The sequence below is a fragment of the Stegodyphus dumicola genome, chromosome 2 (assembly GCF_044657685.1).
Source record: "Stegodyphus dumicola isolate Sdum_Otavi_A_Nest chromosome 2, ASM4465768v1".
In the NCBI taxonomy this organism is placed as follows: domain Eukaryota; kingdom Metazoa; phylum Arthropoda; class Arachnida; order Araneae; family Eresidae; genus Stegodyphus; species Stegodyphus dumicola.
This window is the reverse complement of record NC_140769.1, coordinates 268,987,161-268,996,239: the sequence shown is the minus strand read 5'-3', so window position 1 is coordinate 268,996,239 and position 9,079 is coordinate 268,987,161.

Here is a 9,079-nt window from a genome sequence, read left to right as displayed (position 1 = left end):
TCTAGCAATACATTTTTTCACAGAAACAATTAATGAATCTTTGGTTAAATCAGATACTACTTCTTAATGTATTGGTTTCGTAGTTAATATATAAATATAACAGCATACACTTTTGCAGAAATTCCCTTTCTCGGATTTTATACGTCATAGGGATTGAGTGAGAAAAATCAAGTCCACAAGTATTAAATATAACCCTGGATTATTTCTTCCACTAGAGAAATTTCCCTTACAAATGGTTTGACTTTAAACATATTAGACATTCATGTACAAATTTTCAAGCTATATCTTAACCATTTATAACCCAAAATTTAATGCAAACCTGGTATAATGAGCAGAGTCGTAGCTAGGGTTTTCATCGCCCAGGGGCAACTGAAGATTTCGCGCCCCCTACTGCTTGCCGAGGATAGAAAACATTTAATTCTAAAATGTCGTAACATCACTTTGGCGCCCCTTGGATTCTGCGCCCGGGTCCCTCCTTGCCCCCCTCTAGCTACGGCCCTGGTAATGAGACATGTGTACTAATGGGTAATACTGCAAATTTAAACAAGTAAATACATGGTATTCTGGCATTACATAATGAAATGTTTTATTGTAATTAAGATTACTATTTGTAGGTCCAGCCTACTCTCAGAACAGAATCCTTGTCTAGAAATGGATAAAAAAATTTGACTTAACACAGTTCTTATTTCTCGAGGCGAATATACCAATGTTGTTTCATACACGATATTTAAACGTGGCAACAGTGTTTATGAGGACTGCGTCTGTCAGCATTTGCATGGGGTGCTTAATTACTCATTGATAGATAGTGTACCGGGAGTGCCACAATTCTTTCTCTGATTACAAAATATGATACATAAACAAATGCTTTTTTCTCGAACCGAATGCAACATATTTAAATATTGGTGTACATACTTGCAATTACTTTATTTGTTGGATTACAGTTCATTATGACTTTGCTGTTGGCATGCTGTCTGAGAGTGAAAGATATATTGACTGCATGAAACGTGGCCTTCTCTCAGATGAGGCTACATTTCATTTGAATGGTGGTCTCAACCGACAGATTGTTAGAATTCGCACGTGGTGTTTGAGCTCGTCAGAGACAGCCCTGAGCGGAACATGTGGGGCGATCTTATGCACAACAAAATCATGGTACCTTTTTTCTTCGGTGGAGAGACGATCATAGCCAATACCTATCTTGATATATTGCGTTTATTTATTGTACCACAGATGCAGGACATTCCTCACTTAATTTTCCAACAAGATTATGCGCCACTTCATTGGCAGCTAGATGTCCCTTCCAATTTCAATAAACATTTCCAGGAAGATGGATCGAGCTGATGGTCCCATAAACTGGCATCCATGATCACCGGAAATTAAACCACTGGATTTCTTCCCTTGGGGTTATGTCACAGACCGGGGTTTATCAAACAGTAGTGAACGACATCGCAGCTTTACAGTGCAGAATTACTGAAGTCACAACATCCAAACCTCACGTAATGGGGGCTAGATGTCCATTCCTATTTGAATAAACATTTACGGAAGACGGATCGGGCGTGATGGTCCCATGGAGGTAGGAAGTAAGACGGAGTGGCTCTAACCAGCTTTCCCCATACACTGCTTTGAAGCATTCGCGATCCCTTCGTGGTGACCAAAACATTGGATGATTTACCATTAAGATGAATGGGTTTTGACACGATCGGATGTAAATTTTTTTGTAATTACGTAGTAAATGTACATATAAATGTATATACTATTTTCTTTTTCTACAATATTTCAGAGTCCTAAGTACATGAAAAGAATACATTTTTAAACAACATTTCATTCTGAACGGAAATTAATGCTATACTTTTCACAGAACAGTTTGCTGGGAACGGTTTCATTTGAATGAAATATTTCCTCAATTTTCGTTAATTAGATTAGAAAAAAAAAATTAAGGTAATTCGATTTTATTCGTTTAAGGATTTTGAAAATTAAGATCAACGTTTATTGTACTATTAATATTAAAATTATGCATTATTTCTTTTCTATTTTTCTCAAAACTGACATGATGTTTTAGGTTCTGAGGCATCTTTTAAATAGAAATATTTAAGTCAATTTCTAATTATTTGCTCTAATCGTTCCATTTCAAATTTCAGCACCTTTTATTTTAACTGCGAAATACATTAAATAGTACTTAACTTTCTTTTAATATTTCTAAAAGGGAAGAAAAAAAACAGGATTTTTTTAAACTCAATTACAAGTTTTAAATAATATTAAAAAAGGATTTTTTTTAATATTATTTAAAACTTGTAACTGAGTTATTAAAAAATTCAAGGGAATAATTCTTTTAATTAGACTTATCAGATTTTTTTGCCCTTTATTTCAGCAATACATATTCTAAAACTTATCTTTATTATTTCCTTAAGTACGCATCTCATGGAATCATAAATTTAGACACATTAATAATTAGATTTCTTCACAGTAACTTTCACAGGAGTTTATCAGTGAATAAATCTTTCATTTCAAATACATTTATAAATAATTTAATTATTATTTACGTATTTTGATTAAAGGCAGATGCATGCTTTTTACAAGCATGTGCATAAGTACACATATTTCATTTTCGGCGTACGCAAATCTTTAATGTCTGTGCATTAATTATATTTTTCCAGTAAAGCAATTTACAATATTTAGCATATACCCGAGATTTTTACATAAAAAATATGTATAAATATAATTTGACTGAAAATTACATGCATTATTTTTAATACCCACTCATAGGTCAGTTTTTCTTCGAAATTCCAGAGGTTCGAATCCCGCGAACGGGCTGGCTGCATGGGCGTTTTCGTGGTTTTCCCCATGTGTAACGTGTATACGGGCCAGTTTCCCTTAGAAAGTCCTCCACGAAAGGCATCCCTCCCCTTAGGCAGATAGCCCTAGTGTGCTTTGCCATAAGTGAATACACCACCAGACCACACCTTCGAAATTCCTCCTCGAAGGCATCTCTCCCTTTAGGCAGATAGCCCTTGCATGCCTTACTCTATTTAATAAAAATTTAACCTGGCCTATACGCCTACAAATATTTTAACATGCATTATTTTATACTTACAATGCCTTTTATAGCGATTTTACACAGTTTAATAATTCTCTGTTAGTATCATAAATAACAACTATACATTTCACATTTATACATTAACCGCATTGTCATCAGATCGCAATCTTGATTACCTTACTCTCCATAATATTGCTTCATTCGCTGAATTCGAAAATGTATCCGTCTTCTGTTACAAATGAAGGAAAAGTTATCTTATTCGCATATGTGCGTGTATATTTATAAATATACACGCACATATGCGAATTTATAAATATATTTTGACAAGGACCGCAGCAATTATAGTAATTTTATTTTTTAATTAACCCAAATAAATAAAACGTGTGAGCGCAAAGTGAATATTTTTCAGTTATGTAAAAATAAAATGATAAGTTCAAACAGGGTTCGTGGCCACCACATTTTAGTTAAAACAATGAGCACCTATAAGCACTTTTCAAGCACATTTTAAGAAGAAAGAAAAAATAAGCACCTGTCTAATTACATTATAAAAACTGCATAACCTTTAAAGAAAAATTAGATTTGTAATTTAAAATATGAGAAATTCAGTATTTATTAAGAGAGAATGAGCATTACTCAACCATGGAAAACAATTCCATTCTTTTTTTTTTTTTTTTTTTAATTAAAAAAAGGTTCAATTTACAGAACAAGTTTACAATGAGAGAAAAAAAAACTATGCAGAACTAAATTATATTACAAGATTTAATGATGAAATTTCAGTTCAAAATAGAGAAAGTAAATAATAATACATCATATTTACTATATTTGCTATTATATTTATTATACTTCTACTCATATTAATATTTAAATAATTTAACTTGAATCAAAAATCAACCTTTTCTAAATTTTATTGTATAAGCGTTTTTCTTAAAATTTTAAATTTCTGCCGAAATTAAAAAAAAAAAAAAATATTGTCTTTAGACTCACATAACTATATTCAAGCACTCATCACTACAGACGCACATCAAAAGTACGCAAAATTATTTTAAAAAACAAAGATTAACAGCTGGCAGCTCCTTGGAAAAAAATGTCTTAGACTCTAGTCTAGTCTGTGCGGCTATTGCCGAAATGTCGCGCGGCTGCGCAACTTGTCCGGCTCTTGATAATAAGCCCGAAGGGCACATGACGTTGCAATTTCTTGACAAATTTAGAGAGGTCAAAGGTGATTACAGGGGGCGACCGTGCGTCGCAAGGCCTTTGAATGGCGCGCGCATCCAGAAATTCGCAAAGCAGGAGCCGTGAGGATCTGTGTGATATGTTTGTGTTGTATCAAAGAAGACACAGACAAAATCCAACAATTTCACTCATGACATCTGAATTAAAACACTTCATAATAATTAAACATACTCATACGTTATTACATAAATACTACGATAACGTGAAAAGAAACATACAAATTACAATTGAGAAATAAAATTATATACACTATATACAATATATACAAGAGCTGTGCATACCTTCATGAAGATTTTACGTGGGGAAATTTAAGTCCCTGGCGAGGTGGGCCGCGAGTGATCTTAACGAAGCATCTTCTTCAAGAATAACGTAATCCAAAACATTAAGATGAGTCATGTGGTTACATTCTTGAGCCTTGTTAAAGAATTTGTTATTTGCATTATGCAGATACGTTTCGACGGATTCCATTTTCAGGTCACGGTGCAGGGTGTGATTAGAGACATAATAATGTGCATTAGTTATCATTCTAAGAACTTTATTTTGAATAATTTGTAACTTGTCTATCTCCTTCTTCTGAACAGTTGCCCAGGCGGAAGAGGCAGGGCACTCTGGTGTTAGAAAAATAAAAGATCATATAAAATCAAAATGATAAGACTGATAACTTGTACAATCAAGTTAAAGTCTTTTTTATAATGTTGTAAATTAGAAACAAATATTATCCTACAATAAGAAAATTTTTGCTACAAAATAATTCAAATTATGTGAAAGATATAAAAGGTCAAGATCGGGAGAATAATTTGTCATAGTCGGGAAAATAACTTGTCATAGTTAGGGTTTAAGTCTAAATCAGGTATTAAAGGTCATAATCAGGAAAATGTTTAAAAGAGAATTTTAAAAAAAATTAATTTTAATTTTGAACAGAGATAGGAATTCTACTATTTCGGACAGTTAACTTAAACTCACTTGCTGGATTAAAAGGTCTTAATCTAGTTGAATGAACAATTTCTGATTTCTTTTTAGTTAAAGGATTAGGTTTATCTATTTCATAAGTAACTTCAGAATATTGTTTAAAAATTTTATAAGGTCCTGAGAATGGAGGAGATAATTTACGTGTATTAGGGTATTGAAATTCTTCATACATTACTAAATCACCAATTTTAAAATTACTAGGTTTAAAATGAATATCATATCTTTCTTTATTTACATTATGATAATCATCAGATCTCTTTTGAGCTATTTTTCCAGCTTCTTCTACTGACGGATAGAATTCTTGATTTTGAATTAAGGAATCATAAGGTAAATTTCCATACATTAAATATGATGGAGGGAATTTTGTTACAGAATGAGGGGTATTATTATACTCTTCAGTTACTTGGGGTAATAATTTTGTCCATGCTATATTACCGTGATAAGAATTTAGTTTGCATTTTAATCTAGTTATAATAGTTTGATTAACACGTTCAATTTTACCATTAGTTTGGGGTCTATTTGCAGTAGTTAGCAATTGTTTTACATTATGATTCCTTAAAAAGTGCTTAAATTTTGAAGATGTAAAAGCAGCGTTCCTATCACTTAAAATCTTTTTAGGGACCTGAATTTGGAAAATTTGTTTTAAGCAATTTATATAAGTATCTGTAGTTACACTTTTGGAAGCAAAAGTCCAGATATATCTAGTTGCATGATCAATAATTATGTGAATATACTTTTTAGTAGAATTATAATAATTTAAACCACTTACAGTATCAATAGATAATATGTCAAAAGGTTCACTAACTGATGGTAAAATTTGCATTAAACCAAATTTCTTTTGTTTACTTTTCTTATTAAACTGACATACTTCACAATGTTTACAATAATTTCTAACATCTTGAACAATTCCTGGCCAATAATATTGTGGAGATAACAAATTTAGCATAGATGATACACCAATATGACCAAATTGTATATGGGCCTTTTCAAGTAATTTCGTACGTAGAGACATGGGTATCACAATTTTGTACAATCCCTGTTTTTTAATAGTTAAGACATCATTCATTTTCCTATACTTAGTATTACAAACATTATCTAAATTTTGATATTCTTTTATTTCTTCTAATGATAATAAATTAACTTGCAATCTTAAATGTTGACATATGGGATTTCTAGAGAGCATGTCAGCTTCAACATTAGTAGATCCTTTTTTATATTTTATATCAAAATCATACATAGATAATTTTAAAGACCACCTAAATAGACGACCAGTAGGGTGTTTTATATTTTTAAGCCAAACTAAAGCAGCATGATCAGTATGTACAGTAAAATGGTTACCATGTAAATAATAATAAAATTTATCAATTGCATCAATAATAGATAAACATTCCAGCTCAGTAATGGCATAATTTTGTTCATAAGATCTTAATTTTCTAGAATGAAAAGAAATTGGATGTAAACTACCATCAGGATGTTCTTGTTTTAAAACAGCACCAACAGCTTCTTTGGACGCATCAACAAATACATGACAGGGATATTTAGGATTAAACAAAGTTAAAATAGGTCTAGAAATCAATGCATCTTTTAATTTTTGAAAAGCTTTTTGACATTCATCAGTCCAATTATAAGGAGTATCTTTCTTAAGTAAATTTGTTAATGGGGCTCTAATTTTAGCATAATTTTGAATAAATTTATGATAAACATTAATACTTCCTAAAAATCTTTGTAATTCTTTGGTATTTTTAGGGGGTTGCAATTTCTTAATAACCTCTATATTCGCATTACTGGGATGGTATTTTCCTGCTTGAATTTCATATCCTAGAAAATTTATTTTTTCTTTAGCAAAATTACATTTAGATTGTTTTAATTATATATTCTCTTTCTCACATATATCAAATATTATTTTAAGATGATTTAAATGTTCATCAAAATTTGGAGAGAATACTATAATATCATCAAAATAATTTAAAGCAAATTGAATCTGATATTTGTTTAAAATTTGTCTAAGAGCTCGTTGGAAAACAGCTGGGGAATTTTTCCAACCAAAAGGTAATCTAGTAAACTCATACAGTCCAAAATTTGTAGTGAATGCCAATTTTTCAGTATCCTTTTCATTTAATTTTATATGCCAATAGCCTGATGCCAAATCCAATGTAGAAAAGATTTTTGCATTTGTTAATTGATCTAATACAGCATCAATTCTAGGAATAGGTTCAGAATCAGTTTTAGTAATTTGGTTAAGCTTCCTGAAATCAATACACAATCTGCTTCTGGATTGCTCGTCTCTCTTATAAGCTAAAGTTACAGGAGCAGCATAAGGACTATAAGAAGGTTTAATAATTCCAGCTTTTAACAATTCATCTATTTGTTTTTTAATTTCACTATTATCTTTAGGAGATGCTCTATATGGTCTATAGGCTATTGGTAATTCAGAAGTTAATATAACTCTGGGAGGTTCAACCCTTATACAACCAACATCATATTTACTTTTTGCAAATATATGGTTATAATAATTCAACAATTTCTGTAATTTACTATCAGAATTTTTACTGTTTTCAAAATAATTACCACAATCTTTAGAACTAAGATCATTTTTACATACAAAATTTTCGCTATTATCAAAATGTTTACCAGATTGTTCAGCACTGATATCATTTTTACATACATAATTATTTTGGAAAAACTTGTCTACTTTAACATTTTTACTTACCTGTTTTCCAAGCTGATACACTTCATAATTATGAAAATTCAATTGTAATTTAAATAATGAAACACATGGTGATGAAAGCAATAAATAATTCAAATTTGAATCTACTACATAAAATATCACATTATTTTCTATTTTACCTACATTACACTTTACTTTGATTATTTTCTCTATATGAACTTGACTAGATATTGAAAATATTTTATCATGAGATTTCAATGAAATTTCTCTAAATTTATCACCAATTTTGTTAAAATATTTTAACGGTAAAACGTTAATTTGCGATCCCGTATCAATAATACTGGGAATTTTTTCCTGTCCAATTTGGACATTCACTTTAAAGTAATATCATTTTTTAACTTCTCTTTTAGGAACCGTGTTATAATTAATAGCAGGTAATTGTGGATATCGAATTGGCCGATACGCATACTGTAGAGGTCGGTATTGCACTTGTTGATAATTAAAAGGTCTCACACTACGATAACTTTGATAAGGAGTGGCTTGCACTGGTTGGGATAATAGCACCTCGGAACAGTTTGCCTTGGAGAAACAAACTGGTAATTACTATTTTCTAGACCATCTAACGGCATCTTAACTGGAAACAGTTTCCTAGCAAGAGTAATCCAGTCTTTCGGTGTGTCTATGTTTTGCACTGTTAACAGCATTCTTTGAGACTCAGGAAGTCCTTCCGTAAGTGCTTCCACCATTGTGGAATCTGTTAGTTTCAAGCTGGCTCCTAATTTCAACTTATTACGAAAATAAACATCAATATTATTAAATTTCTCGTATTTTAAAGACACAAAATCACTAAAAGTAACAGATTCCGATGTTGTGAAGTATGTCTCGAAAATAACCTTTATGTTGTCCCAGTCTTTATCTAAACAATCACGTAAATAGAGGGCTAAAGCCTCTCCTCTAATACACTCTGAGAAAACAAATTTCTTTTCCTTTTCTGGAATGTTCTTTGCGGCACATTTCTCTTCAAACAATAGAAGATATTTGTCTATTGGAAAATTTGTACTTGTGCCATCAAAAATAGGAAATTGGAATTTTATTGTATCCACAATAGCTACGGATTCTTTCTTATCAGTTGACATTTTTGCCGTTTTTGAGCGTGTTAACATTCCAATCACAAAATC